Below are 22,891 nucleotides of genomic sequence, written 5' to 3'. Positions count from 1 at the left end.
CAGTAAAGTTATCCCCATTTTTTTTTAATATTATGAAAGATAATGTTACGCCGAGTAAATTGATACCCAACATGTCACGCTTCAAAATTGCGTCCGCTCATGGAATGCCGACAAACTTTTACCCTTTAATATCTTCATAGGCGACATTTAAAAAAATCTACATGTTGCATGTTTTGAGTTACAGAGGAGGTCTAGGGCTAGAATTATTGCTCTGGCTCTACCAATCGCGGCGATACCTCACATGTGTGGTTTGAACACCGTTTACATATGCGGGCGCTGCTCACGTATGTGTTCACTTCTGTGCGCAAGCTCGTCGGGACGGGGTGCGTTTTCTGGCTCCTAACTTTTTTAGCTGGCTCCTAGATTCCAAGCAAATTTGTCAAACCCTGTCCTAACGTGATACTAAAACACACACTATTTACATTATCCCTTCTATTTCTGTATATGAATAATAGCGCTGTAATTATTCTAATAAAAAAATTCTAAGTACCTTTTATCTAATCGATATACAGCCGTCACATGACTCGGCTCTTTCCCAGCCTGTCTGCAGGGAAACAAAAAGCAGGAGGAGCTTCTAGTCCTCTGCTGCTGGTCACACGTTCAAAAAAATAAACAGCCGGCCTTTAGAATACAGAGTAAAAAAAAAATAATATCAATAAACGGTTTTAAATTGTCATACACAAATATATATATATACACATATATATCTCTGTTGCACTTAGAATGACAATTGCGCGGTCATGCAACACGGTACCCAAACTACATTTTTATAATTTTCTTCCCACAAATAGAGCTTTTTTTTGGTGGTATTTGATCACCTCTGCTAAAACTAACTAAAAAAGACCGACATTTATAAAATGTTGTTTTCTCCTTCACCGACGAGTCGGCATTGATGTGGCAGGACCGATGGGCACCGATAAGGTGGCACCGATTCACACTGACAGGTGGCATTGATGAACACTAATAGATGGCACTGATTGGGCAGGTACTGGATGGACACCGATTGGCACTTTATTGGGTACCTGACAGGGGGGGTTATGATGGGCCACCGATTGGCAGCTGATGGGTACATTTGATGGGGGCCGTGCATGTGTTGATTATGAGCACAGACCCCCCCCCCCACCGACAGAATGAGGCGTCGATCGGCTCCCCCTGTCAGCACAAACTGAGGAATGGCATTTACCGACACTTCCTGGTTCATGCGATGATCAGCTGATCACGTGGTAAGAAGCCTGTCAGACGCTTCTTACCACGATCGGAGATGCAGGGTGTCAGATGAGGGGTGTCAGACTGACACGCTGCAATCGCCATGCTGCCCCACCTGCTGGATGACGCCCAATCAGGATAACAGAACCACTTACCAGTCGTCAATCTGCTATAGACTGGGTGAGAAGTGATAGATAAATAAAAAATATAAATAGATAGATCTATCTATTAAAGTGTTATTTTTTGGCAAAAACATGGTGTGGGCGGATGTCTGCCAGTCACAGGCTGTGTCACGCCCCTCCAGCCTGCATCTTAATATAAGAGGGAGGTGAAGCCTCCATCAATCTACATGTAATATCCCACCCCACCCCATTGTGTTTGGTCAGTGGGCATGGAGGAGGAGAGTGTAAGTGAGCTGTCATTTACCACCACTACTCCTAGTGAGCCCGCCCCCCTAACAGTTAGAAAGCACCTCCCTAGGGAACACTTAACCTTTTGATCACCACTAGTGTTAACCCCTGGCCGTGACATTTATACAGTCAGATTTGTCCACCGCAATGTGGCAGCCCCGCAAAAAAAAAAAAGTCCCTAAATCTTTCCCCCATTTTGCTGACACTAACTTTTGCCTAAACCAATCAATATACACTTATTGTGGTTTTTTTTTTAACCAAAAATATGTAGCAGAATACATATTGGCCTAAACTGATGAATACATTTGCTTTATATCTTTTTTGGGGATATGTGTTATAGCAGAAACTAAAAATGTTTTATTTTTTCCAAATGGGTCTGTTTTTTGTTGTTTATAGTGCAAAAAAAAAAAAAAAAAAACAACAACAACAGATGGTGATCAAATACCACAAAAAAATATGTATATATTTGTGGGGAGAAAAAGGACATCAATTTAGTTTAGGTACGACCCCGAAATTGTAAGTTAAATTAATGCAGTGCCGTATCGCAAAAAATGGCCTGGTCAGGAAGTGGGTAATTCCTTCCAGGGCTAAAGTGGTTAATAATTCCCTTGGAACTAATAAAGTATCCTGAATCTGAGTGACTTAGGAACATAAACATTGTTCCCTCTACATTGCACTGTGTAAGGTGTTCGGTCACATACAGAATAATCCTGTAAAAGGGAGATAAGCACAAGACCAGCAGATTTCTGGGGGACAGAGCCTTCTGATATCACCTAGAGCTGGAACCAGGAATATTGTGTGTGTGTGTGTGTGTGTGTGTGTGTGTGTGTGTGTGTGTGTGTGGGGGGGGGGGGGGGTGTTATCTTATTGGAGGCTAAATAAAAAGTCTATTGTTTTCAGACAGGCTCTGTATTCTCTGTATTCTAGACCTGTAATGAGATGAAAGGATCAGTGAGGCACAACAGTGTGTGCAGAACCAACAGGCAAAAAACAAAGCCTGTGTATACAATTAACAATATACAGCCACAAGCAAGGCCACATGCAGTCACTACTGAGCTTTGCCAAAAGGCACCTTGAAGATTGAGGCCACATGTAAAAATGAGTTGTGGTCAGATGAGACTAAAATTGAATTATTTGGCCTCAACACTAAACGATGTGTCCAGGGGAAATCCAATACGGATCACCATCCAAATAACACCATTCCTACAGTAAAACATGGAGGTGGTAATATGTTATGGAGGAGTTTCCCTGCAGCAGGGACTGGAGCAATTGTCAGGATAGAAAAATAACTAAATGGACGGGAAAGAAAAAAAAAAAAAAAAGACCATAAAATTCTTGAGGAAAATCTACTGCCCTCTGCCAGAAAGTTGTCAATGGGAAGAAGGTTTACAAGTGCATCAGGAAAGTATTCACAGCGCTTCACCTTTTCCATGTATTATTATTATTATACAGGATTTATATAGCGCCAACAGTTTGCGCAGCGCTTTACAACATCAGGGAAGACAGTACAGTTACAATACAATTCAATACAGGAGGGATCAGAGGGCCCTGCTTGTTAGAGCTTACAATCTAGATGTACATAAGTATTCACAGCCTTTGCCATGACACTCAAAATTGAGCTCAATGCATCCTGTTTCCACTGATCATCCTTGAGATGTTTCTACAACTTGATTGGAGTCCACCTGTGGTCAATGCAGTTGATTGGACATGATTTAGAAAGGTACACTATATAAGGTCCCACAATTTACAGTGCATGTTAGAGCACAAACTAAGTCCAAGGAATCGTTTGTAGACCTCTGAGAAGATTGTATACAGGCACAGATCTAAGAAAGGGTACAGAAAAATGTCTGCAGTATTGAAGGTTCCAATGAGCACAATGGCCTCCATCATATGTAAATTGAAGTTTGGAACCACCAAGACTCTTGCTAGAGCCGGCCGTTCGGCCAAACTGAGCAATTGGGGGAGAAGGGTCTTAGTCAGGGGGGGGTGACCAAGAACCCGATGGTCACTCTGACAGATCTCCGTCATTGTTCTGTGGAGAGAGGAGAACCTTCCAGAAGAACCATCTTTGCAGCACTCCACCAATCAGGCCCGTATAGTACAGTGGCCAGACCGAAGCCACTCCTCAGCAAAAGGCACATGACAGCCGACCTGGAGCTTACTCAGCAAAAGCACCTGAAGGACTGTCAGACCATGAGAAACAAAACTCTCTAGACTGATGAAACAAAAGAATGAACTATTTGGCCTGAATGGCAAGTGTCATGTCTGGAGGAAACCAGGCACTGCTCATCACCTGACCAATACCATCCATACCGTGAAGCATGGTGATGGCAGCATTATGCTGTGGGGTGTTTTTCAGCAGCAGGAACTGGGAGACTGGTCAGGATGGAGGGAAAGATGAATGCGGCAATGTACAGGGACATCCTTGATGAAAACCTGCTCCAGAGTGCTCTGGACCTCAGACTGAGGCAAAGATTTATCTTCCAACAGGACAATGACCCTAAACACACAGCCAAGATAATAAAAAGGACAACTCTGTGAATGTCCATGAGTGGTCCAACCAGAGCCCAGTTTTGTACCCGATTGAACATCTCTGGAGAGATCTGAAAAATGGCTGTGCACCGACGTTCCCCATCCAACCTGATGGAGCTCAAGAGGTCCTGCAAAGAAAAATATGAGAAACTGCCCAAAAATAGATGTGCCAAGCTTGTATCATCATACTCAAAAAGACTTGAGGCTGTAATTGGTGCCAAAGGTGCTTCAACAAAGTATTGAGCAAAGGCTGTGAATACTAATGTACATGGGATTTATTTATATTTTTAAAAAATTTGCTAAGATTTCAAACAAACTTCTTTCACGTTGTCATCATGGGCTATTGTTTGTAGAATTTTGAGGAAAATAAATGAATGTAATTCATTTTGGAATAAAACTGTTGGCGCTATAATAGTCCTGTATAAAAATGTGCAAAAAGTGAAGTGATGTGAATAGTTTCCGGATGCACTGTACCTTCCAACATGACAACAACCCAAAGCACACAGCAAAAATAACCACACATTGTTTGAAGGAGAAAAAAGGTCAATGCCCTTGCATGGCCTATTTAAAGAGCCCAGACTTAAACCCCATTGAAAGACTTGAAGACTGCAGTGAAACGGTGACCATCAAATTTAAAACCGAGTCCCACCCACTTTTCTATCGCTACATCATCCGCTTCAGAGCTCGATATACACATTGCAATGGGCATCTTCCCCCCCCCCCCCCAACACACACACATTCTATTTGTTTATAAGCACTTCCTGTCTCTCCCATCCGCTGCTATGTGCGCAAAATTACGAGAGAAGCTTCCTGCGCTGCGAGTTGTGGATAATGGGCGAGCTCTGCCAGTGCAGCAGTATCGTATCCGGAAGAGTATACTAGTGGGCTTTACATGCCCACAAGCAAGATGGAACAGCACTTCAGAGTAAAATAAGAAATATAGCAGCGCTATAAATAAGATTAGTGATTGCAGCAGTACATTTGGATGATACTAACAGTTGCCTTTAGAAAAAAAATTGTAATATGTCGATGGAACTCCGCTTTACCCACTTCAGGCCTGGACCATTTGGCTGCCCAATGACCAGAGCACTGTGTCGCTTTAACCGACAATTGCGCGGTCGTGCAACGTGGCTCCCAAACAAAATTTACGTCCTTTTTTCCCCACAAATAGAGCTTCCTTTTGGTAGTATATGATCACCTCCGCAGTTTTTATTTTTTGCGCTATAAAAAAAGAAAAAGCAATATTTTTTACTTTTTGCTATACTGAATTCCCCAAAAAATATATAAAAAATGTTTTTCCTCAGTTTAGGCCAATATGTATTCGTCTACATATTTTTGGTAAAGAAAAAAAAATCCCATTAAGTGTTTGATTGGTTTGCGCAAAAGTTATAGCGTCTACAAAATAGGGGATAGTTTTATGGCTTTTTATTAATAATTTATTTTACTAATAATGGCGGAGATCAGCGATTTTTATCGTGACTGTGACATTATGGTGGATACATCAGACACTGTTGCCGCTATTTTGGGACCATTCACATTTACACAGCGATCATGTGTAAATGTGACTGGCAGTGAAGGGGTTAACTAGTAGGGGGCGCTGAAGGGGTAAAGTGTGTCCTAGGGATGGGTTCTAATTGTGTGGGGGCTGGGCTACGTGTGGCATGACACTGATCACTGCTTCCGATCACAGGGAGCAGTGAGCAGTGTCCTGTCACTAGGCAGAATGGGGAAATGCTTGTTTACATCAGCATTTCCCCGTGAGACAATCACAGGACTCCCGGCGGACATCGAGTGTGTGGGACCCACAGTCACACTCACGGAGCTCGCAGCAGGCCACCAATGCCGTGTCTTAAAGGGGGCGTATATATACACATCCATATGCCCAGTCGTGCCATTCTGATGTATATCGTTGTGCTGCGGTCGGCAAGTAGTTAACTGATCTCGAGCAGTTCTGCGAAGAAGAGTGGGCAAATATTACAGTCAAAATTTGCAAAGTTAGTAGAGACATATCCCAACAGACTAAAGGCTGTATAAAACAAAAGGTTGTCCAACTAACCCCACCAAAATAGGGGGTAGGATGTTCAGTCATCTTTTCTTGTTTTATGAACAAGTGAACTCATACTTTAAAGTGGTTGTAAAGGCAGAAGTTTATCTTAATGCATTTTATGCATTAAGATAAAAAGCCTTCTGTGTGCAGCAGCCCCCTTCAGTCCCCCTAATATTTTCCTGAGATCCACGAGTGTCTCAGCCGTCCGAGATTCTCCCTCCTGATTGGCTGACACACAACAGTGGCACGCTTGGCTCCCACTGCTGTCAAAGTCAGCTAATCAGTGGAGAGGGGTGGGGTCAGGCTCCGTGTCTGAATGAATACAGGGAGCTGTGACTCGGCTTGGGTGCCCCCATAGCAAGCTGCTGACTCTGGGGCACTCAACAGGGGGGAGGGGCCAGGATCACAGAAGAGGGACCCAAGAAGAGGAGAATCGGGGCTGCTTTGTTCAAATCCACTACAACAGAGGGAGGCAACTATAACAGCTTTGTTATTTAAATTTAAAAAAAAACACAAGACTTTACAATTACTTTAAATCCTACAATAAGGAAGTGTACAGAAATGCTGGAACTACTGAATAGGCTCTAATATTGCCATCCGTGTATAAACAAGGCTTTAGTTTTGTGGGACAGGAAGAACCATAATCCCCTTCTATCAAGGGTCTCTTATGGGAAATGGTTACAGCATGCAACTTTCAAAAAGCTGTATTTCCAGCTCACATAATTAATAGCTTTTAGAAGGAATTAAAGACTTTTCAGATAAAAGAGAAAGGGAGTGGAGGCAAAGTGGAAGTAGCCATTAGGTGGGCTGAAACATCAGACTGCATGCTCATATGTTAAGCCAATGTTCCAGCCTGAGAACATTCATCACAAGGAGGACACCGGAAGAGATTACACAGGCTGCTCTGCACTACAAGAATCCCCCGACACACTACTACCGAGTTGTATGCTGAATCCTTACTGTCAGCCCTAAACATCAGCGCTATGGATAGAACTTATTTAAGAATAGACAGTTTTGACGTCACTTAAAACAGCACTTTGTCCATTCAAAAGTGACCGGTCCTTTCGTAAGAAATAATCTCACACACCCTGATATTCAACCTTTTCTGTATTGCCCTGCAGCTCCTTTCCTGCGGGAGCACCTACCTGTTGTAAGGTGGTGGTGGAGCCAACAGAGTTAATGTTTTACAGACAATTAGACCTAGTGACTGGCTAATCTGGCTGAAGCATAAGATCACCCACTCCCATATGTATGAAAGCACCAGGTATTAAAGGCTTGCGTTTTTTTTTTTTGTTGTTGTTTTAAATAACAAACATGTTATATACTTACCTGATCTGTGCAGTGGTTTTGCACAGAGCAGCCCAGATCGTCCTCGTGTGCCACGCCGGCGCTCTTGGCCACTACCTCCTGCCGGGTGCCCCCACAGAAAGCAGCTTGCTGTGGGGGCACCCAAGCAGGCGCACTTCCGACCCCTACATCTCCCGATTAGGAGATGCACCAAATTAAAATTTTAGTGGCGAAACCGAAAATGACAGTTTTTTGAAAAATGTATTATATATATATTTTTTAATTATTATTTTTATATAATTGTATTATGTTCGACTTTTTAATTAAATATTATGAACTGAAATTAATATGATTTTATTGTTAGTCATTAACGGCACCTTTAGTTCAAGAAAAGCTCAAGAAACATGCATCCCTTTCAATTCTATGCATGCCTTTTTACTGGTCCCTTGTGCTTCCATTGTGGCGTTATAAATCTTGCTTGCTGAATTTTTGATCAGGAAAAAAAAAAAAGAAAATACACAAGAATGCACCTCCCCGTTGAAATGCATTTAAAAACACAGCAAGGACGCACCCGTGTTAAGTTTTTAATGCGTTTGAGTCACGTGACCTATGAAAAACACACCATAAGCACAGTAAAATAGCGTGCATTTGACACCTTGTTCACAATGGCAAAATGCCAAAAACCACAATTTTTGGCCGCCAAAATTTTCAGTGCATCTCTAACTAGACCATTCATGAAACATGTGATGTGTATAATAAAAACACACACACACATAGAACCAGATTCTATGCTAAACAATTTCACAGTGGAAACTGAAACCTTCTATCCAGAGTCATTGGGGGTTTATTAACCTTATAAGAAGACCTGACGAGTTTATAATGCCTCAGCAGAAGACCAAACGTTAATGGAACAAGGTTTATCTTGCAAACACCACATTAAAGTACATCTACAGATTGAGCTTGTTGTAAATCACAGAAGTCTATAAACAAAACATTTTAACTTATTTTCTTCTGCTGTTTCAAAAGCTCTGCTGGAATTCATCAACAGAAATAAATGTAATATGGCACTTACCTCTAGATACCCATATTTCCAGCCCTCAGTGTCCTACAGAGATAAGCAATACACACCTAAAAAGGGTTTCCAGGGACACCAACCCTCAAAAAGTGTGGTGGCTCAATCGCCTTAACCACTTCAGCCCCGGAAGAATTTACCCCCTTCCTGACCAGAGCACTTTTTGCGATACGACACTGCGTCATTTAACGGACAATTGGCGACGTTGCACCCAAACAAAATTTACGTCCTTTTTTCCCCACAAATAGAGCTTTCGTTTTGGTAGTATTTGATCACCTCAGCAGTTTTTATTTTTTGCGCCATTAACAAAAAAAAAAAAAAAAAAAAAGCGTCAATTTTGAAGAAAAAAAAAGCAAGAATTTTTTACTATAATACCCACCCACAAGAAATAATTCTCTCTCTCTCTCTGTTTAGGCCAATATGCATTCTACTACATATTTTTGGTAAAAAAAAAAGAAAAACGCAATAAGCCTTTATTGATTGGTTTGCGCAAAAGTTATAGCGTCTACAGAATAGGGGAAAGATTTATGGCATTTTTGTTATAATTTTTTTATTATTAGTAATGGCGGCAATCTGCGATTTTTATCGCGACTGCGACATTATGGCAGACAAATCAGACACTTTTGACACCATTTTGGGACTATTGTCATTTATACAGCGATCAGTGCTATAATCAGTGCTATAAAAATGCACCGATTATTTTATAAATTACACGGGCATGGGAAGGGGTTAAACACTAGGGGGCGATCAAGGGGTTAATTGCGTCCTAGGGAGTGATTCTAACTGTGGGGGGGGGATAGGCTACCACTGACATGACTGCGATCACTGCTCCCGATGAAAGGGAGCAGTAGATCCCTGTCATGTCACTAGGCAGAACAGGGAAATGCCTCTTCAGTGTTGTCACACGAAAAGATATAATAAAAGATTTCCAAAAATGTAAGGGGTGTACTCACTTTTGTGACATACTGTATACAGGCAGTCCCAGAGTTACGAACAACTCCTACTTACGAACGGACCTCAATGCCAGCCGCTTGTGCTCCGCGCTCGTCCTGGATACCGCCCAGCCATCTTGCAGCGCTGGACACATCCCACACTGCAGTACTGCATGGCCAGAAGAGCTCCAAATACTATGACTGCATGCCCAGAAACACCCAGAACATCCCACATCCCAGCACAATTGCAGTGTTCTGACTTACACAAATTCCACTTAAGAACAAACCTACAGTTTGTGTTCCTATTGTGTTTGTAACCCGGGGACGGCCTGTATATGTAGTATCTCTGATGCAATGGAGCATGTGTGAGCGCGGCATGCCTTCATTAGGCTCCAAATACACAGGAAGAAAATGAATCCAGGCATGTCTGTTCATTAGGCCTCATGTACACTGCTGCTGGCAAACAGACGTTTAGGCGCAGTTGGGCATTTTATTCTGCTGCCTCTGAACTCTCCTCTATATGATCTTATCAGTACATAGAATCGTTTACAGTCGTTTCTAGGCAGTTGAGTTTAAAAGCATTTTTTTTAAAGCAAAAAAAAAAAAAAAAAAGCATTTTTGGACAGATATTCAGAGGCATTTGAAACGCCAAATGTCTGTAACAGCTGCTAAACGCAGTAATCATAGTTTAGCAGCATTTCGCTTACAGACTTTTTTTTACAACGCTCCTAAAATGCAAATGCGGCAAAATGTCAGATTCTAGCTGTCAAGTTAAATCGTTCAGGAGAGGTTAACCACTTGCCGCCCGCCAATGACAGATTGACGGGGGCAAAGTGGTTGTAGAATCCTGACTGGACGTCATATGACGTCCTCAGGATTCTGAGCCGCTGCTCGCCCCTGGGGTCGCGCATCGCGGCGATCGTTAGACTGACACCCTGCAACAACGATCTAGGTAAAGTGTCTCTCACGGAGACACTTTACCACGTGATCAGCCGTGTCCAATCACGGCTGATCACGATGTAAACAGCAAAAGCCGGTAATCGGCTTTTCCTCACTCGCGTCTGTCAGACGCGAGTAGAGGAGAGACGATCGGCTGCTCCTCTGACAGGGGGGGTTTGTGCTGATCGATTATCAGCACAGCCCCCCCTGAGGATGCCCACTGGACCATCAGGGATGCCCACTGGACCACCAGGGATTCCACTAGATCACCAGGGATTTAAATCAAAGGTATGCCACCCTAGACCACCAGGGATGACACATAATTGATGCCAATCAGTGCCCACAATGGGCATCACTGATTGGCAGGCATTGTTTGGCACTGATTGGCATCCATTAGTACAACACATTAGTTAGTGCCCATCCATGCCGCCTATCAGTGCCCATCCGTGCCACCTATCCGTGCCCATCCGTGCCACCTATCCGTGCCGCCTATCCCTGCCCATCCGTGCCGCCTATCCCTGCCGCATATTGGTGCCCATCATCAATGCCACCACATCAGTGCCACCTCATCGGTGCCCATCAGTGCCACCTTATCAGTGCCAGTCAGTGCAGTACCATCAGTGCCCATTAGTGAAGGAGAAAATGTACTTATTTACAATGTTTTATAACGGAAACAAAAAAAATGTTTGTTTTTTTTTCAAAATTTTTGGTCATTTTTTAAATTTTTTTGCAGAAAATAATCCCAGAGGTGATCAAATACCAGCAAAAGAAAGCTCTATTCGTGGGTACAAAATGATAAAAATTTAGTTTGGGTACAGTGTAGCATGATCGCGCAATTGTAATTTAAAGTGCAACAGCACTGAAAGCTAAAAATTGGTCTGGGCGGGAAGGTGTATAAGTGCCCTGTATGGAAGTGGTTAAACAACGTTCAATGTACTGTATGTTCTGGAGTATAAGACTACCTTTTGCACAAAAAAAAAAAAAAAAACGCTCCCAAAAAATCGGTGGTCGTCTTATACGTCGGGTATAAAATGCCGCACATTGGATGTCAGCCCGCCGGATGTCCGCTGGATGTGCTGTAATACTGTATGTAGCTAGGGCTACATACAGTATACACTGCTGAGCCAATCCCAGCGAGCGATGTACTCTATTAGTGAATACAGAGCCTGCCAATCCAAGCAGGCTACATACAGTATCGCCTGCTCGGATTGGCTTTGAGAGTCAGAGATTAGAGGGCTGATGATGTCACAGCCCCTGCCAATCCGAGCAGGCTTTGTATTCATTAATAGAATACATTGTTTACTGGGATTGGCTCAGCGGTACTGTATGTAGCCAAAGCTACATCCAGTGTAACTGGGCAACTATGTAGTAGGTGTCATGGAGAAAGTTGTCGATTGAGGAATTGGCTAGGACAATGCCGGCGAGTCCCCGACTGTAAATAAGAATCCGAGGGCTCATAGTATTGGGACCTCTCATTTAATAATTCCCAGTGCATTGTGGTCAGTCAACTAGAGACTTTAACGTCTGTTGGAATAGCGATGATTATTGTGTATGCTCATGTGTCTACACTTAGGTCGGTGGTGAATATGTGGTGGAATCCAATGTTTTTTTTAAATGGTGTTGCCTTGGAAGGGGGGGGGGGGGTAGTCTTATACGGCGAGTATAGCCCAAAAGCAAATGTTTTCAATTGAAAAATAGGGGGTCGTCTTATACGCCGGCAAATACAGTATATGAAGCCTTACAATACCTGACAAAACCAACAGTCCAACAAGGAAATAAGGAAAGGGGAATACCAGGTATATTAGACAGAACAACTTGATTTCTTGAAAATCAGGCACCACAGAATTTCATCACATCCTCACAAGTATAATTTACTTTTAACCCCCACAATACAGAACACATGAGGTAACATTTGTGTTAAAAACAGTATGGTCAACCTAATGCAGAAACTATTTATTCACAGCAATAAATATTCATTGCTGCCATCCCGTAAATCTACAATATTTCTTAAAAAACGCACTGCACATCCAGCTTCAAATTCTACTTTGGGATATGTATAGTATATGTACCAGTGCCAACCATTACTAAGCAACAACTGTTTGTCTGCAGCCATTTCCCAAAATACGCACATCTCAGAGGCAAAGCAATCTCATCCCACGTTGGAAACTTCTTTGTCAGCTCAGTGGCTTGGCTTATATACATAGCACTGATCGACTCTTACAGGATCCAAGGACTAAACACTCAGCAACACAAAACCTAAATTGTAAATGACAATATAAAATATATATATTTTGTTAAGGCCGGGTTCACATGTGAAAATTGGATGCGGGTTTCTCAAAGGAGCCGGTTCACACAGGTCTGGGGCGGCTGCTGCCTGCATCCTAATAGGGTTCTGTACGCGTGGGTCTGGTTCAGGTGCGAATTCAGGCAAAGATTCAAACCTGAATCGCACTTGAACTGCGAACAGAACTGCACCGTACCCCAAGCTGTGACACGTGGTCGCACATATGGGAACCCAGACTATAGTTTAGACAACACTGGGCATGATTTTACTGCTGCTCGTCTTAGGGAGATGCTCCCTCACCATTTGTCCTGTTCACCATTAATGAGAAAATCCCACAATTTGGGGTTGTTACCAGATCAATAATGCATATTAAAAAAAAAGAGAAGGGGGTTATAACTCTCTTATCTTATCCAAATGAAAAAAAAGTTTTGTCTTTACTTAAAATTTAAAGGAGGTTAAAAAAAAATAAAGTTTACAAACACCTGTATGACAAAAGGCATACTAGCTCATTATGAAATACTTACCAAAGAACGAAGCCTTCCAGTGGCGCCCGCACACCGCTGAGACGGCTGACATTTTCCACAGAGTTTCTTCTGGGTTCCAGCGATGCGAGTCAGTCCTCCCATAATGATCGTATCAATATAAAACTTAGATATTACTAAACTAATCTCTCTATCGACCGCAGGCTGGTGAACCTGGAGCGGGAGTAGCATTTACTGGAACTGATTGCCTGTGTTTTCATCCTGCAGCAGCTGAAAGCCTGCTTCTGCTCCTCTCCCTACCCTCAGCTGCTGCAGGAGGAAAACACAGGGGATCATTTACAGTAACTAACTACACCTGCACCCCTCCGACCTTCCTGTCCAGGTTTCCCCTCCTTTTGCTCCATGCAGCGCTGCCAGCTTCCACAGGGGATTGGGGCTAGAAAATTGGATACTTTATTCAATCTTGTAAGGATGAAAACATCATGACAAACCTCCAAGAGACAGGCTGGTTAACTCATTTGAAGCATGAAGTGCTTACTTATAACCTGAGGTTACTATCTGTAGGGCACTGTAAACAGAGCCTTGACATCTGAAAGTGATTGAGGACATATGCCTCAGTCTCTCTATCTGCAGTCTCCACTGCACAGAACGAATGAAGGAAAAGCTCTGCATAGTCTCCCTGTTCATTCACAAACAAGCATAGTTATGATCACTCACTGTGTTCATTCATAAAAGGAAGGGGTAGTTAAATTGCATATTTTCCATTACATTGGTGTGCAGTGATCCACTTCCATTACCATCCAGAAGCAAACCATTCCTGCACTTGCTGTGTGGATTGGGGTCTGAATAGGCAAGCTGACCTGCAGTAGTGTTGTTTCAGCACCGACCACTGCCCTACAGACACCATCCAGACACCGTCCGCTTATAAGTTAGGCAATATTTATAGTTCATTTTTATAAATAAAACAGGTGCCGAACGCGGGTGATCTCGGTCACGTTGTTTAGGTAAAGAGAGGTGAAGTGCTGTTGATTTCTACCATCTAATCGCACGCAAAAAAATGTTTTTCTGTGCATGTGACTGTATTTCAATGGTCAGAATAAATATTCAGGTCTATAAAAATAATTAACACCCAAGTGCTTGACCCAACTAAACGCACATAGCGTTTCTTCTGAGAAAACACTTCTGCAAATGGGAAAGACATTTAGGAGAGCTGGACAACTGTGTGCATGGGGCATAAATCTTCCCAGTGGGGACATAGATTGAAATTAAAACTTGACAACAGTTCTAACCTTCCCCACTCTGTCCAAAACTGAAAAAAAAAATCCAGAATTGGATATAACGGTAACCATTTCCATGAAAAATGATCTCTGCTGTCATGTTCAGTACGCAAACTACCAAACAGAACCCATTCAACTGAATGGGGGGAACCGGCCCCTGCATGAAATGCACCCGTTTGTGGTGTCTGGTGTGGATTTTAAAGGGTTAAAATAGGCGGCAGTGTTGGGGATAAACACTTCCTCACCGTCTGGCAAATGCCCTCTGAAGAGTGTCCTGAACGAGCATTACTCTGCAGAAGGCACTGCATGTGTAATTGAGGCTTTAGAGCAGGGATCCTGAAACTACAGCCCTCCAGCTATTGTAGAACTACACATCCCATGAGGCATTGTAAAACTCTGACATTCACAGACATGACTAGGCATGATGGGAATTGTAGTTCCTGAACAACTGGAGGGCCGTAGTTTGAAGACCCATGTTTCAGGGATACAGGAAAGATGATTGTGAGCAGGCCTTATGCTCCGTACAAAACTATCCGAAAAAGTAGAGATTGAATAGGTTACTAAAGTCACAAAAATTCTCGTACGACATAAAAATATAAAAAAAAAAAAAAACACAGAAGTGATGTCATGCGTTGTAGTTTATTTGTATTATATTTATTTTTGGATGGCAACTGTACTGACTAAATAAAAGGTATCGTACAAGGAAATTTTTTCGTGCTTGTCCGATCTAATATCGGATGAATTGTCATGATCGGCTCTCGAAAGCTCTGTACCAACGATCCGATTATCGTACGATTCTTCATCATCGGACGTCAGTTTTCGTACGATATTTGGATCATGTGTATGGGCCATTAGTGTGGGACATACAGTAATTCTCTGCTACACCATGTACTAAATATCTTACATCAAATTAAACACCTCCATAACTATACTGCGGAAGACATATTTTCTTGTATGTGTTTATATCAATACATCACTGAAAAAAGGATTCAGCAGAAAATTGATATTTTTGTAAACAGAAAAATGCAGACATGCAGAAATTCTGTTCTCACAAGTATATCCAACAATGAAAGGGAATTCCTGCATACATTTTCTGCTCTCTAGCTATTGCACAGACACATGGGAACATCACTGAACACAATTGCAAATACTGCATATGAAATGTAAACAAATGTAAGTGTGTGCCTATTCCATTAGCTATAGACTGACATCCACACATTTCTATGGATACAGTATGTATACAAACAGGAATAATGCAGATATCAACACACTGCTCAGCAAACCCATTACTGAATACAGATATCAATAAGATAAGAACTTTCACATGTACATGGGAATTGATTAACCAAAATTCCAGTACAATTCAATCGCTTCATTCTCGTTTGTTTTGCTTGACCACAAAATATATTGTGAAGATGTACAGGATTGACAGGATTCTGACATTGTAACAGAAGAAACCTTAATATGTTTCATACACAGGGCCTAATTGTAAGAAGGAGTTTGATTGGTTGCTACAAACCATTCTGGAACATCGGAAAGATTTACCTTCCTAAAAACACAACAAGAATCGAGTCACAAAATCCCCTCTTGGATAATTGTCACTGCGACGGGTGTCCCCACTGGAGGATTTCTCCTATTCCTGTGACAACTGTAGAATTTAAATTTTCCATCACTACTCTCCAAGTCAAACAGGGAGAATCTCTCACAGACAGACAGAAAAAAAAGACAAGGGGGTTGAACCCCTCTCCACTTTTAAGTATACTTACTACCATTTAAAAAAAAAAAAAAAAAAAAATTACAAAGACTATTTGTAACATTTTTAAAAACAGCAACACCAATGCCAGCTTTGATGTTACCCATTGTGCTTTTATGGGAAAATATTGCACTTTACATGACTGACACTTTGAAGTCTAAATCCAAGACACTTTTAAAGTGAATGGAAACTCAGAACATCAACAGACCAACCAATATACTGTATATCAGTTCTCAGAAGCTGTTCTATCAGAACAAAATTGACATTAAATACTTTTTTATTGTTGCTTTTCTATGCAGTCATGTGACCACTATTCCTCACTCTGTGTACCTTCTGATCAGCAGACCCCTCCCCCAAGAATTGACATCAAGATCCAAAGTGATATTGCCACCTCATAGTCCACCTCCTCCAATTCAGTCCCGTAGACTTGTAGGCACTTGTGCAATAGAAGAATCATCAGACATGCCTCTGGGGATCCTGAATAATAATGAGGCAGCACTGCTTCCCGGTCCCAACAACGCTAGAGCCATTTCAATAGCAGCTGATCACTGTTGTCGGCCTGACACAGGCAGTAAAGGAATATTCGGAGAAACAGCTGGATCAAAAAAGGGGAAAGTAAATATGTCATCCAAGTCCTCCAAAACAAAATATATTGTCAATGATCACATTTAGGGGACACCTTGTAAGGATTTATGCACACTTGGCATTTTGGTAAAACTTTTCTAGAAGCCTTTCCTCCTGTATATATTTAGGTAGAAAAAAAAACATCTGGTTCTTGTAAAATAGTTTTAGAAGTGTTTACAGGTATCAAACGCTAGAGCGTGAATTCATTTAGTTGGCCAGAATAATGATTTATGCTGGCGATTAAAATTAATTCAAGATCAAGCGCTAAAAGCACATTCAGATGCATTTACAAGCGGCAAGCGTTTTTTTTCTGCCAACACTCTGCTGCTCCTGGACACACTGGAAGTGGGGTTTTCCTGCCTCCAAAAGCTCCTGCCGCTAAATGACGGTAAAGCCTATGTGTGCATGGACACATAGACCAACATGGAGGGGTGGTGAGAGGAAGGGAAAAAACACCACATCAGAAGCCCCTAGGAACAGCCGTAAAAACAACCAGTGTGCTTGAGGCCTACAAGAATTGTTACAATAGTAATTTTGGATTGAATGGGCTCTCCAACCAAAATAAAATTGAGACCAACACTTTGACAGGCACATCCCCCAAACACAGAAAGTGCATAGCACAGGAGTCCCCCCGCCTATGACAGGGGTGTCCAACCACTGACAAGAAGAAGAGAGCCAATGCTTCTGGTGTAGCGCTGGCCGGGTTACGCGCCCTGGGGGACAGCCAGCAGCAGCCGCCAGCCATAACTGCCCTGGGGGACAGCCAGCAGCAGCAGCCGCCAGCCATAACTGCCCTGGGGGACAGCCAGCAGCAGCAGCCGCCAGCCATAACTGCCCTGGGGGACAGCCAGCAGCAGCAGCCGCCAGCCATAACTGCCCTGGGGGACAGCCAGCAGCAGCAGCCGCCAGCCATAACTGCCCTGGGGGACAGCCAGCAGCAGCAGCCGCCAGCCATAACTGCCCTGGGGGACAGCCAGCAGAAGCTGCAGCCGCCAGCCATAACTGCCCTGTGGGGACAGGCAGCAGCAGCCGCCAGCCATAACTGCCCTGTGGGGACAGGCAGCAGCAGCCGCCAGCCATAACTGCCCTGGGGGACAGGCAGCAGCAGCCGCCAGCCATAACTGCCCTGGGGGACAGCCAGCAGAAGCAGCCGCCAGCCATAACTGCCCTGGGGGACAGCCAGCAGCAGCAGCCGCCAGCCATAACTGCCCTGGGGGACAGCCAGCAGAAGCTGCAGCCGCCAGCCATAACTGCCCTGTGGGGACAGGCAGCAGCAGCCGCCAGCCATAACTGCCCTGTGGGGACAGGCAGCAGCAGCCGCCAGCCATAACTGCCCTGTGGGGACAGGCAGCAGCAGCCGCCAGCCATAACTGCCCTGTGGGGACAGGCAGCAGCAGCCGCCAGCCATAACTGCCCTGTGGGGACAGGCAGCAGCAGCCGCCAGCCATAACTGCCCTGTGGGGACAGGCAGCAGCAGCCGCCAGCCATAACTGCCCTGTGGGGACAGGCAGCAGCAGCCGCCAGCCATAACTGCCCTGTGGGGACAACAAGAGTAGAGGATCACATAGGTAAAGCTGCTTTACTATAAATGGTCCCCTAGGCTTCTATGAGCAGTTAAACCTTGCAACACGGGCCCAGCCTAACTGCAAGGCAAGACTTAAGTTCCGTTCACTCCCATATAAAAATAAAAAAAAAGCCACCGCACTGGCATTGCCATTTAATTTTTAACATGGATAGCAGTCACACAACAAAAACACACATTGGGAAACGTGAGGCTCATTTCAAAATAAAAAATAGCACAACACGTACAGGAGCTACTTTGGCACATTTGTCACACAGAGCATCCCATTCAAGTGTATACTGTTGTTGTTCTGCAACAAATGTGAAAATAATGTGTCATGTCACTGAATGGGGCATTCACTTTACTGGTGTTCAGCTTGTAACACATACAGACTTTAATTAATGTGGATGTATAGATAGTTTTGTATAGAGTAGAGTTCTTCCCATCCTGACCAGGAGATGCTACAGTAAGTGACATGGGATCTCTACAAAAGGCAGAGAATTAGAATGTCCTTGTTGACAACTGTTAAGTCTGGCTTTCTCATCTCCTTCTGTCTTCTGACAATGACCACAAGGTCAGAGAGACAGGGTGACTATCCAAAACGTGTCTCCTACCACTACGTTGTGGTGGTTTGCGGAAAAATAAAACGTTACTTTGTGCATTACTTTTTTTCAGCACAGTGCAGTGTGAAGCAATCCACTGCCTTGCACCAGCCGGTGGCCAATTGAACGTCATAAGAGGTCTGTGTGACATTTCAATAAAGTTTGTTTTATAAAAAAAAGTGAACAGGGCGATGTGCCGAGATTGGTGCACCAGCACTGCCAGACAGCACCACGCTGGTGTGAACATGTTCCCAAGCCAAAAGTTTTAACAATGACAGGAGTGTCTGCACAGACTGCGCTGTACAATGTCCTCATACCAAAACCACTCAAGTACTCAGACTTCAGCTACAAAGTAAACAATACAGAAGGAAATCTGTTACATATCATTTGTACCTGAAATGTATATTTTTCCTAAAAAGTAAACAATGTTGGCACCAGGATGGTTGGCTTACACACGTATAAAGCTGGCCAGTGCAGCAAGAGCCAGACGACTTTCTGTTCAGCAGAAGCTGGTCTAAACTACTGGCTTCTGTCCAATGATCTTGCTGGAAAACCAGCAGTGCATTGTGGTGGTGCTGGTAATGGGGGGGGGGGGGGGGGGGTATATACTGAACATGTACTCCACTTTACTGCTGAGCCAATCCCCAGAAATACCAGATGCATCACCACAGCCAGCAATACTCAGTGTACATAGAACAGGAGCAATGTCCTCTGACATCCAATCCTCAGTGAGGAGGTGGCTGATGTCACAGGGACAGTTAAAGTGTACCTGTAACCAAAACTTCAGTTTTCGTTTTGGATAGAGCCAGGAGGGGATTAGAAGTCTAACCTTATTTTACTGCAGTCTGAGGCGAAATTCCTTTCCTGTCTGGTTAAAAAAAAAGTGTCCTCAGGACAGGAAATCTCTATTACAGAGCCCCAGATGGCAGTAAACGCTGATGGGGGTTCTAACCTTTCCCCTTTCTATCCAATAAAAAAGGTCTGGGGTACAAATACACTAAACAAGACGAGGCTGCAGTTCTCTCCCATGGTCCTCACTAGAAACTCTAGATTTACCTTACATTTCTGTCTCTGTAGCCCACAAATGTCACAGCGGGGCCCTCCCTCCATAGTGCGGGGCCCTCCCTCCATAGTGCGGGGCCCTCCCTCCATAGTGCGCGGCCCTCCCTCCATAGTGCGCGGCCCTCCCTCCATAGTGCGCGGCCCTCCCTCCATAGTGCGCGGCCCTCCCTCCATAGTGCGCGGCCCTCCCTCCATAGTGCGCGGCCCTCCCTCCATAGTGCGCGGCCCTCCCTCCATAGTGCGGGGCCCTCCCTCCATAGTGCGGGGCCCTCCCTCCATAGTGCGCGGCCCTCCCTCCATAGTGCGGGGCCCTCCCTCCATAGTGCGGGGCCCTCCCTCCATAGTGCGGGGCCCTCCCTCCATAGTGCGCGGCCCTCCCTCCATAGTGCGCGGCCCTCCCTCCATAGTGCGCGGCCCTCCCTCCATAGTGCGCGGCCCTCCCTCCATAGTGCGCGGCCCTCCCTCCATAGTGCGCGGCCCTCCCTCCATAGTGCGCGGCCCTCCCTCCATAGTGCGGGGCCCTCCCTCCATAGTGCGGGGCCCTCCCTCCATAGTGCGCGGCCCTCCCTCCATAGTGCGGGATCCTACAGAGGCCCACACACAATCTGTCTATACAGAAGTATTCTCACCCAGCACCCTGTAGAAATAACGACGAGCTCCACAACACATCCATCCCACCCCAGACTGCACAGGAGCTACACCCAGGATCTGTCACTTCATCTACAGAAACCAACACAGGGAGGAAAGGCCCGGATCCCATAGAAGGTGACACCATACTGGAGATCAAAGCACAGGGGACATCACTACCGCTGACCTGGTGTGCTGCTACTGGGACCTGTGTGGGGACATGGCATGGGGAAGTCGGGACCAGCCATGTAAGGTGGGGACCCCTGCATGTCAGCATAGAGGGAGGGGTCCTCAACCCCACAGTGTTAGCATGGAGGAGGGGTCACCCAACGCCTCCCCCCACAGTGCCACTATGTCAGCATGGAGGACACCTCACCCCCACAGTGCCACTATGTCAGCATGGAGTCCACCTCACCCCCACAGTGCCACTATGTCAGCATGGAGGATGCCTCACCCACAGTGCCACTATGTCAGCATGGAGGATGCCTCACCCACAGTGCCAGTATGCCAGCATGGAGGAGTCCTCACCCCCACAGTGCCAGTATGCCAGCATGGAGGGGTCTTCACCCCCACAGTGCCAGTATGCCAGCATGGAGGGGTCTTCACCCCCACAGTGCCAGTATGCCAGCATGGAGGGGTCTTCACCCCCACAGTGCCAGTATGCCAGCATGGAGGAGTCTTCACCCCCACAGTGCCACTATGTCAGCATGGAGGAGTCCTCACCCCCACAGTGCCACTATGTCAGCATGGAGGAGTCCTCACCCACAGTGCCACTATGTCAGCATGGAGGATGCCTCACCCCACAGTGCCACTATGTCAGCATGGAGGATGCCTCACCCCTCAGTGCCAGTATTTCAGCATGGAGGAGTCCTCACAGTGCCACTATGTCAGCATGGAGGATGCCTCACCCCACAGTGCCAGTATGTCAGCATGGAGGATACCTCACCCCACAGTGCCAGTATTTCAGCATGGAGGAGTCCTCACAGTGCCAGTATGTCAGCATGGAGGACACCTCACCCCACAGTGCCAGTATGTCAGCATGGAGGATACCTCACCCCACAGTGCCAGTATTTCAGCATGGAGGAGTCCTCACAGTGCCAGTATGTCAGCATGGAGGATGCCTCACCCCACAGTGCCAGTATGTCAGCATGGAGGACACCTCACCCCACAGTGGCAGTATGTGAGCATGGAGGACACCTCACCCCACAGCGCCAGTATGTCAGCATGTAGGACACCTCACCTCTCAGTAAACTTGTGTCCCCGGTCCGCTGTCCTCTCTCAGGCGGGAATCCGGCCCTGGTTACCTGCAGGAGGCCTGCTCTAGGTCACTCTCCTCCTCCTCCTCCTGCAGGCTCCGTTACTTGGGCAGCTGTGTCTGGGTGGGCTGGGGCCGCGCAGTCTCCCTGGGGAGGAAGAAGAGGAGGGCAGATGGAGGAGGAGGCGGCTCAGACCGCTACAGGAGGATGGAGGGACACACAACATGGCTGCCCGGCCCCTCCTGCCACCTCATTAGCCGGGGACATCATAGGGGAGCCTCCCCCTCCTCACTATACTAACTTCGTGTACCGGCTGCAACTCTCCTCCTATACCGGCCTGTGTTCGTCTCATAGACCCGCCATGTGTAATAGAGAGCAACAAGTGTGAGGAGATGTCCGAGCCCCTCCCCCTCATCATACTCCGAGTTTGAAGTACCACACACAACTTCTCATTCCGACTACACTGTATATGGAGAGCAACAAGTCGCCACACATATATATACAGTATATAGAGGGAGATAATGTCCAGTCACTGTCACCACACCTCTCCATCTATCTATATACAGTATATAGAGAGGGAGATAATGTCCAGTCACTGTCACCACAACTCTCTATGTGTATACAGTATGAAGAGAGCTATAATGTCCAGTCACTGTCATCACACCTCTTTATATATATACAGTATATAGAGAGGGAGATAATGTCCAGCTGTCATCACACCTCTTCATATATGTACAGTTTATAGAGAGAGATATAATGTCCAGTCACTGTCACCACACCTCTCCATGTTTAAAACAGTATATAGAGAGCTATAATGTCCAGTCACTGTCACCACACCTCTCCATGTATATACAGTATATAGAGAGCTATAATGTCCAGTCACTGTCACCACACCTCTCCATGTATATACAGTATATAGAGAGAGATATAATGTCCTG

At 45.1% G+C, this 22,891-nt stretch overlaps 1 protein-coding gene across 1 annotated transcript in view; it reads right to left on the bottom strand.

Annotated features, from left to right (window-relative positions):
* The window catches only part of RDX (radixin), a 193,133-nt gene extending 170,853 nt beyond the window's left edge, over positions 1–22,280 (bottom strand). Inside the window, exon 1 of the mRNA XM_040340564.1 lies at positions 21,938–22,280. The gene's annotated coding sequence lies outside the window, so the exon portion shown is untranslated. The remainder of the gene's footprint in view (positions 1–21,937) is intronic.
* Between the last annotated feature and the right edge of the window lie 611 nt (positions 22,281–22,891).

This window comes from Rana temporaria, chromosome 2 (genome assembly GCF_905171775.1).
Source record: "Rana temporaria chromosome 2, aRanTem1.1, whole genome shotgun sequence".
Lineage (NCBI taxonomy): Eukaryota > Metazoa > Chordata > Amphibia > Anura > Ranidae > Rana > Rana temporaria.
The sequence above is the reverse complement of the archived record's forward strand: the minus strand, read 5'-3'. Positions and strand labels throughout refer to the sequence as shown.